Raw genomic sequence first — 10,515 nt, 5'->3', positions numbered from 1 at the left:
GCAAATCGACATGTTAGTCTCTTGCCTTCAAACCCGTCTCAGTTGATGGCACTTTACACACACAGTGGGTGACGGAAGAATAGTTATCATTTAAACCCCACTTAATGAAATGAAATCTAGGCTTCAACAGTCAAATGGAAATCAGAAAAGGTTCATTTTGTAACAGAATGATGGATGGAATAAGTTACGGAATATAGCTACATTAATGAAAAATGACTGTCTGTGCAAAACAGACCTAATCTCTCTGATGTCTCTGATAATTGAGCTCCATTATAAGATTTTGGATTGGTTAAAAATAATTTAAGTAATCCTGAAATAGATTTGTTTTCAGTGAGGGGGGATAACAAGAGGAAAAGAGGAAGCCATTCAGGATTATTACACGTTTTGATTTGTGAAACTGTTGTAGAGCTAGTAACCTTTAGTAGAAGCCCTACTTAAATTTAACAACATCATTGTGAATTTATTTCATTTCAATGTGTTTTTCCAATAAAAGCTATAAATATTATGTGCAGGCTGCTTAAAAATGGAAACTCTCCATACAAAGGCCACAATGCTCAAAATCTATTACACAGGAAGACTGAAACTTTTGATGACAGCTTTGAAACACTGCCTGAACATATAAAGAAACAATATGTATATTGGCAATCCCTTAACAGTACTGGATGTTGCAGTACAATGGAAGACAAGTATTTTAAAGAATAACAGCCAATCTTGAACAATTTTGAATGCATTTTATAACTAGACAGTCTAGTAGTAGAAGTAGGGTGAGGAGTTCTCCCTGAATTTCAGCTGACCTTCAAACTGCAGAGATCAGTTTCTCTTGGAGGCTGGACTCCATGGTATATCATAGTCTAGAAGAACTGGAAGTCCTAGAGTGACATCATATCCCTGCTGAGCACCCTCTCCAGGCATCAACTCCCCCGCCCCCATGTTTTAAGGGATTTCAATGAACTTTGTTATTTTTCAATTAACAAAAAAGCTTACCGTAATTTTTGCCTTGATTTTGTGGTAATAGCATACTTAAAAATACTAACTATAGAATTCTTTTGAGTGGACAACAGGCTTAAAACCTAAGAAGTTATTGAAGTCAGTTTTTTGAAGTTCATAATCCCCAGCTGAGTTTTCCTGTTGACCCGAAACATTGCAGAGACATTTTAAGGAGAGCAACGAGTTCATGAAAGAAGTCCAGAGATGTTTTTCCACAATGGGATGTACTGGGCAGTACCCTCTCTCCTTTTTACAATTAGCTTTAAACAATATTGTACAGAGTGAATATGCTGTGCTGTAGTGTAATCTTACTTAACACTCCATCTCTGACAAGAATTAACTTCTTTGTACTATGTTAATGCTTTGTGAGAAAGAATGTAATTCTGGCCAACTCCACTTCTAGACCCACCAGCAAGAAACGATAGGTGGCATCGTTAGAAGCCAGGCATGAACAATTTGCCATCTACTTTGCTGTCAACTAGCCAGCAAAAGCCATATTTCCCAGTTCTTATTAATGAATATACGATTTTGAGGTTGTAACGGCCATTTTTTATCAGCCATATTATAGCAAATCACTTCAAAACTTGCTTGGGTTAGGTGATCCTTTCCACATATATAAAATGGCAGCTGCGAGTGGTGATCATTATGAAGGAGAACTAAAGTACCTTGGGGTGCCCAATTATAACTGCAGTGAGAGGAAATTCAGAAAAGTAATTTTGGCTTCCTTCTTTGCCTTTATGTTGGCCCCCAAACGAGCAGCTACTGTGCTCCTTTTCAGCTTTCTCAGCTGAAAAGAATTAATGGCAAATGAGCGATTTTGGATTCTCGTGTCCATGAGGTCGAGAATCAATGCGGCTTTTCACTCTTTTTCCAGTAAAACAAATTTAACACTTATGCTGTGCAGCCGTTCTTGTCTGTATCTTCTCTGAAACCATACGAGTCAAATTGTGGCATTTTTAGATGCAACTCTTATCCTTCCATATAGATTTGGAGAGCAATGGGGACAAAATGAAAAAGAAGCCCTTCGAACAGGAGCAGAAAACCCGTTTAATAACAGGGCTTGAAGGCTTGCAGAAACAACTATAGGTGTAAATGGCAAAGGACTTTTGTGTGTTACGTGCCAACAAGTCACTTCCGACTTAGAGAGACTTGATGAATTAATGACCTCCAAAACGTCCTGTCGCCCTCACCTGGATGGCCCAGGCTAGCCTGATCTAGTCAGATCTCAGAAGCTAAGCAGGGTCAGCCCTGGTTAGTATTTGGATGGGAGACCCCAAGGAATACCAGGGTTGCTGTGCAGAGGAAGGCACTGCAAACCACCTCTGTTAGTCTCTTGCCATGAAAACCGCAAAAGGGGTCGCCATAAGTTGGCTGCAACTTGAAGGCACTTTACACACACACACACAAAACGTCATGTCATTAACAGCCTTGCTCAGGTCTTGCAAACTGAAGGCTGTGGCTTCCTTTATAGAGTCAATCCATCTCAGGTTGGGTCTTCCTCTCTTCCTGTTGCCTTCAGCTTTTTCTAGCACTATTGTCTTTTCCACTGAGTGTTGTCTTCTCATGATGTGACCACAGTACAATAGCCTCAGTTTAATCAGGGCTTTTTACTGAAGGCTTTTTACTGAAGGTTAATGGCTGCAACCCATGTTTGGCCAGTGATGTGTCATCACTCTTCTGCTTCAACTGCAATTTGATCACATGCAATACCCTCAAACAATAACAAAAACAGTCACATCAAGCACTGCCCGTTGCTCTAAATTGTATCACTTTGGAGTGGTTTCACATCTGTATTGTTTTGAATTCAGCAATGTCTATTATGTTGGTACATAATAGATTGGACTATATTTCCCAAGTGATACTAGGAGAATAAGTACTTACAATATTGGAGAACAGCACATAGCTTTGGGAGTCAAGCAGGCAAAATGGGAAGGGTTGGAATACTGGAGGGACAATCCATGCAGTTCACGCTACTACCACCCCACAAGTTATTTTTCCTAAAAGATTGATTTGGCAGATGGAGAAGGACAACAGTGCAAGAATGTGCATGATTGTAAGCTGCTTTGAGACCCCTTTTGGTAAAGAAAAGTAAGGTATAAAAACCAACTCTTCTTCTTCCCTGCTGTTTAGTAGCTAGAACAATTCTCAATTACTGGACAATGGCAACCAGAGATGTAAAATTTCTGGACATTTTGTAGTCATGGGGGAGTTTTAAATGTGTGTTTTTTTCTGGAAATAATGAATAATGGTGGGGAGAACTGAAATATATGCAATATTTACTTTCCTATCAAACCATATGTTGCTGATTTTAACTTTAAATCACTGTTTAGGTCTGAGAGTTTGCTTTCAGGTTCTTGTGTAAATCTGCAAACATGTATTTTTTCACTCTTCTAGCTAACTTACAATTTTCAGCTTTGAATAACATGAATAAATGGCTTTATGCTCAGAATAAAGTGGAACAGTTTGCACCCATTGATCTTTGGAATGATCAAAGGTGTCTTACATCATGCCTTTACAGAGCACAAATCAGAAATTTTAATAAAGTGATGTATTGGTTTATGTAATAGCTTCTATATAAGCTAGCCACACCATATCGCCTCTGAAACTCTTGAGATCCGGAATTCAGTGAAATCTGTTTTGCCCGTCCTTTTGGCAAAGCTCTAAGTAAGAAGCGTTGCACCTTACCCCCCCCCCATATTAATTTAGGTAGAATAGGAATAATATATATACTTACTTACGATTGACTTCTATGAGGTATGCCAATGTTCTGTGTATGTTCTGTGTATCTATTCAATAATGTTTTGTTTAATCAGATTTAGAATGACCAGATTATTTCAAAATAAAAAATAATAATTAATACATTTAGTACATACATTGATTGTTTATTGGCTGGGGAATACAGGGTTTCACTTTGAACCAGGAACAAACAAACAAACTTCAACATCTCCCTTAGAGATCCTGAGATGTGCCCTGTAAAGACTGAATGCTTTAAGAGAACATTCAGTTATCACTAGGGTTGCCAGATCCCTCTTTGCCACCGATGGGAGGTTTTTGGGGCAGAGCCTGAGGAGGGGAGGGACTTCAATGTCATTGAGGCCAATTGCCAAAGCGGTCATTTTCTTCAACTGATGTCTATCGGCTGGAGATCAGTTGTAATAGCAGGAGATCTCCAGCTAGTACCTGGAGGTTCTAGTGGAACTAAATACCTATGCTGAATAAGTCTAGTAACTATATAACCAACAGCACGCGGCTCATAAGAAAGAAGTCAACTGTTTACTGACTATCACACTTTGTACAATAAAGAAAACTTATAACGGACTATATTAAATACGGCAAATGGAAATCAAAGTTTCCCCCGTGGGGTTATAATATCACCAAAATCCGGAGAATGTCCTGCTGCCCGGGTTGCGTCACCCTTAATGTCAGTCCGTAGTTGTAGAAACAAAAAGGTGGTAAGCAGTTCAAGGATTCCTCATGACGTAACAGTAAGGCTACCGCCGTCCAGTGTGGAGAGGAAACAATAGTCCTGGAAATCAGGCTACCGCCGTCCAGTACCTGGAGGTTGGCAACCCATAACACTGGACGGCGGTAGCTTGATTTCCAGGACTATTGTTTCCTCTCCACACTGGACGGCGGTAGCCTTACTGTTACATCATGAGGAATCCTTGAACTGCTTACCACCTTTTTGTTTCTACAACTAAGGACTGACATTAAGGGTGACGCAACCCGGGCAGCAGGACATTCTCCGGACTTTGGTGATATTATAACCCCACGGGGGAAACTTTGATTTCCATTTGCCGTATTTAATATAGTCCGTTATAAGTTTTCTTTATTGTACAAAGTGTGATAGTCAGTAAACAGTTGACTTCTTTCTTATGAGCCGCGTGCTGTTGGTTATATAGTACCTGGAGGTTGGCAACCCTACTTGGAACTCCTTTGCTTGGATTGCCGTAAGTCAGTTTCAACTTGACAGCGCTTTATGCACAAACAAACAAGAAGTGTAGGCAGATTTGGGGAAGAAGAGAATCTGTCCTACTCTGTTGCTAATACGGGATATCAGAAAAAGAAAGTGACTCTAGAGCCCTCCTGGAAAATACCCACTTGCTGAAGCAAGTTGAGAAGTACTGTATAAGATGAGCCCATAGCATATGACATTCTTGTCTGTACCTATACATGGTGGCACTTGAGAAAAGAGGAAAGCACCATTCAAAAGAAGTCAGGGGAGAAGGAGTTTTATATACTAAGGCAGGGGTGGGTCCCCAAAGCTTTTGAGCCTGTGGACACCTTTGGCATTCTAACACGGCATGGTGCAGCCACAAAAAGATGCCACAAAATAGCTGCTGCAGGAAGTAGAACCAGCCACCAAATGATTGCTGTGGTTTACCTTCAGCCATACTGTGCAGATCCTTAGGCTGTGGTGGTAGCTGCTGCCGCCAGAGCAAAGTTTTAAAAATTCTGCACAGCCTTGCTGAGAAAAGCCCCACCCAGGCCTTCCCAATTTGGCAACCCTAGTTATCAACAGCTCAGTGTTGTAGTGGTTAATGTATTGCTTTATTTCAGTGAAGAAGTTTAATTTCCATGTAGCTGCTTAAAGTAATGCCCCCTCACAGCTGGGTCCCAGCAACCACCACACTTAACTATTTTTCTGATTTAGCAATGCATTAGTATATACAATTGTCCTATTTGGCATACTTATAAAACGTAAAAGTAGAAATATCCCTATTTTCTAGAAGAAAAAACTGCAAGCGCACCCATTATTTGAAAAAGAGATGCACCCTATAATGCTGTAGAGCATACACATGTTTAATTTTTGTCATCTGAGAGTGGGGGGAAGTTGAAAATCAAGTGTATTATTTGGACAGAAACTTACAATAGGTATGACTATCAATATGTTTGGATATTAAACTAAACCTTTTCACATTGATGTCTTTAATAATGCATTATAATAAAACACATTATAACATATTAATTGTTGCCAAATTATTTACATTTAAACTAAACAAAATTCTTGAAAATGTTGTATATGACTACATTATAAGAGTTTTTCCCCCCCAATGCTCCCTTACATTTCACAACTTTTCCATTGGAAAAATTAAGAAAGACCTCAGATTTTTTCATATTGTATATTTGGAATGAGTGTAACACACTGTATGACAAGGTTTTTTCTCATTCAAACAGAGAAAATAGGACTTTTTTCAATGTTCCCCCAAATTTCCCAACTTTTCCATCGGAAAAACCGAAAAAGTCTGAGGATTTTGTTTTCATGCTATACATTTTGATTGTGAAAAAACTTGCATTATGAAAGATTTTTACTCATTTTTAAAAGAGAAAATATTTCATAGGAATTTTCAGTGCTCCTTGGGGGAAAAATGGGAATCTTTTTTTCTTGATTTTCTTGATTTTTTCCTGTGTGTTTTCTGTACCTTCACCTCTCTACCCACAACTGAGCTTGAAATAAATTTTCACATGGTAAACAAAGAGTGCATTAAATAAATATAAATTTTATTAAAAACACCCACATTTCAGCGTTATCAGGAATGATATAATAAAACAGCTTTCAAATAACCTGCATTCATTACATTACAATACTTACAGTATTTATAACCATTCTCAGGTTTTTTTTAATGGACAAACCAAAACTTTTCAAAATGAAAAAAAAGCAAAATGATAAAAAAACCAGTAGAACATAAAAGTTTAGAAAATGCACACGTAGAAAAGGTTCATCACCTTAGTGTCAAACTGTTAAAGTTTCCTACACAAGTTAACCACTAGCTTTGAAAGTGAAGTTTAACGCCACTGTGCATAATCCAGATGGGAAAAAAAATCATTCAAGTAAAGTTGACACCACTCACAAGCATATTCAAGTATGGCTATAGTCAACCTGATAATCCTATACAAGCAATTTAATGTCTGTTTCCCCCCCTCCCCTTCATTCTGAACCAGGGTTCTGTACATCAAAAATTACAGATCTGCTATTTACAAGACACATTTTTCCCCATCCCAAGCATCTTTTCTTCCTGTTTGCTAGGAATTTGGCAAATAGTATGTATTTCAGTCCATCTCCCATGTTAAAGTGGGCAGGAAATGGTAACTATAAAGATTCCGTTACCAAATAATTAAATTACCCTAAAGCACAAGTGCCTTTATCCAGTGGCACCAACTTGCATGGGAAACTCCATGCAAGCGGAAGCTCTTGGACACTATTCAAAACCAGGAAGCCTCACGCATGCAGAGTATTCGCCAACACTGAAGAAGAGGCACAGTCTTTGCTTGTATGGGTATCCCTGCGTGCATCTCATAGCTTTCTTCTCTTCCCAGTCTGGGATGAGGTGTCAGGGTAAGTTCCGTTCACTCATGGAATATGAATTGTTGGTTTCAAAATAAACATATAACGAGATTGTATTTAGAGTGTGGCAGTGAGGGGGATGTTTTCCTAGTTGTGATATTATATATATTTCATCGATAACATCGCATGGCCGTCCTTGACTAAACAAAACTATTAGTGAGTTAAAAAAGAATTTTAAAGACCAAATTAAGACACTGGTCTATAAAAGGTTGGTCTTTATGCAACATGACTAATCCCGCCAATAAAAATGGTAACTGGGCACGTAAGGTGAAACAGATTAGTAACTCATTTCAGGAGCAGGGCTTTTGCCTTACAGTTTATTGCACAGCCATACATTTAATTGTAGGGTTTGTATTGTGTGTGTGTGTGTGTGTGTGTGTGTAAAAGGAAGCCTCCCAATTGCTTTTGATTTCAACAGCTTCCAATATCCTAAAAAGGCCTATTTAGAGAATTCAAGGGGTGGGGGCAAAGCACCCTCTGATAATGATTGAATGGTCACTTGCCAAATCCTTGCATTTAATAGTTTCCCTTTTGTCTGCTCAGTGCATTCTACTTTTAGTTTTGTTTGAAACATACACAAAAAAAGATTTTTTAAAAAATGCTAGAACGCTTTCCATTACCATAAAAAGGAGCTAATGGATTTACAAAAAATAGTTTTAGTTACATCAGTACATTTACAAGCAAAATTAGAAGAGGGATTAAAGAAAGAAAGAAAGATTAAATCCCTGAAAACATAAAATAAAAATTAAAAAAAACTTCTCAAGAATAATATATTTATAAACCTACACAACACAGCTCTATACGCGCGCATACACTCTCTCTCAGATGATATGTTGGCTTTAGGAGATCGTGAGCTGATATATCCCTGAATTTTCAGAAAAAAACCATTAAAAGGCTGACGTTCAAGTTATACTTGTTATAATATCAAGTAATGAAAAAAAAAAGTATTTCTTTTCCAAAAAAATTGGGAAGGGGCTGGGAAGGAGGGGAAGATGGTGTAACAATGTTATAAACTTCCACTCTGAGTTTAACATCCTATTGCCAAATAGTGTTGAGGTAATATGACAAGTAGGAACATCATTCAAACATTTTAATGTATTTAAGCTCACATTATATTTTAATAGCCGGCCGAGTAGCACCATGATGTGAATTCAGCTCCAAACCCATATATATATAGATATATATAGATATAGAATATATATATATATTTATACAGTATTAAAATACTAAAGCATTGCATTAAAATTTTTGTTTACAAGTTAAGTTACTATACATCTCTTTTGCTTACATTTTTATACAAATAACCAATTTAAAACCACCACAGCAAGCCAGCTGCCTGTTCTGTATCCTTTTTTCCCCACCAATAGAATCACACAGAATAACCCTGTATCGGTTGTCTACTCAAATCTTCCTGGCAAAGAGAACTACTTGCAATGAACTATGACAATATACCACAATGAAAATAACCTAACACCACCATAGCAGTCTGCCCCGTTATTTGGAGAATTTTACGGGTCCTTTTAAACATCTGCAGCCATCCGAAGCTACCTAATTGTCAAGTTTGTTACCTGTAGTTAATATATTTTGGAAAAGTCCACTATTTGAGTGATCAGCTTGTTATAATTGTAGAGGGAAAAACGCCTGTTCACAGTACAGTTGTGTGAGATGAGCACCAGAAAATTGGGGGTTATATACTACAACTATTGTCTTTAGGGTTGCCCGCTATGGGTTGGGAAATACTTAGAGATTTTGGGGGTGGAGCCTGAGGAGGGTGGGGTGTGGGGAGAGACTTGAATGGGGTATAATGCCATCCAGACCACCTTCCAAAGTGGCCATTTTCTCCAGATGAACTGATCTCAGTTGCCTGGAGATCAGTTGTAATAGTGAGAGATCTCAAGCCACCGCCTGGAGGTTGGTGACCCTAACTGTCTCCCATCCGGTGAGCCCCGGATCAATTTTAACTGACTGGAATTACAAATGGATGTGTATCTCCCCTCCCCCCCCAAATAAAAGTAAAGGATGACTTAAAGGGCCATCTACACATTTTGAACGCCAAGGTGGGAGGAACAGTAGCTTGGAGGAGAAACAGGAAGCCCGGGAAAAAATTACAGGCCCCTTAGATGCTCCTCTGTTCTAAATTCCACCCACCCCATGATTTTCTGCAATAACAAACATCAGGCCTCCTTGCATGCATTTGACCCTTAAGAACAATTTCTTTGTATCAAGTGATCCAAGTAAACTTTTAAAACGTTTTAGTACCTTAGCAGTGTTTTGGTTTCTGCCAACACTTAGGTACAGAAGCACCATTTTAAATATATCATTCTGTTGTTTATGATCCTAAATCAGGCCTCGATTCATTGAGATCCAACAAAGTCTATATGACCAGAGTGGGAGGGGAGAAAGAGAAGTACACATGCAACCAAAGACTCCTTTTGGACTTTATTGTTCTACTAGCACAAGCATGGTAGAACAAATCTCCACTTAATATTGAAAAAGCTTTGCTGACACAGTCCTGCCCCGCCCCCCAATTGCTGTTCATGTGCTGGAGTTTACAGGCAGCAAGAAAACACTTTTAAAAATAGAAAATTGTAAGCAGAGTTTCCTTGAAACAGCAGAACAGAATGGAGGAAGGAACAGCCTAGTGGCTTTGTGAATTTAAAACTCATTGTTGTGGTAGTACTAGGGATGCCAGCTCTGGGTTGGGAAATTGCTGGAGATTTTGAAGGCAGATCCTGGAAAGGGGAGGGTTTTGGGTGGGAGCTCAGTGGAGTATAATGTCATAGAGTCCACCCTCCAAAGCACCATTTTCTCCAGGGAAACTGATCTCTGTACTCTGGAGATCAGTTGTAATTCCGTGGACCCATTTGGAGGCTGGAAAACTTAGATCGCAACCAGGGAGAGCACATTAGGGTTTTTGGGGCAAAGTCTGAGGAGGGTGGGGTTTGGGGAGGGGAGGGACTTCAATGCCATAGAGACAATTGCCAAAGGGGGCATTTTCTCCAGGGGAACTGATCTCTATTGGCTAAAGATCAGTTGTAGCAGGAGATCTCCAGCTAGTTCCTGGAGGTTAGCAACCCCCAGCTGTCACTCACTGGTAATGTCACATATCCAATGTCACATATCCAAGACAAGGAAGGCAATGGCAAACCACCTCTGCTTCTCGCTTGCCTTGAAAGCCCCTT

This window comes from Euleptes europaea, chromosome 9, assembly GCF_029931775.1.
Source record: "Euleptes europaea isolate rEulEur1 chromosome 9, rEulEur1.hap1, whole genome shotgun sequence".
Taxonomy (NCBI): Eukaryota; Metazoa; Chordata; class Lepidosauria; order Squamata; family Sphaerodactylidae; genus Euleptes; species Euleptes europaea.
This window is presented reverse-complemented; position numbering follows the sequence as displayed.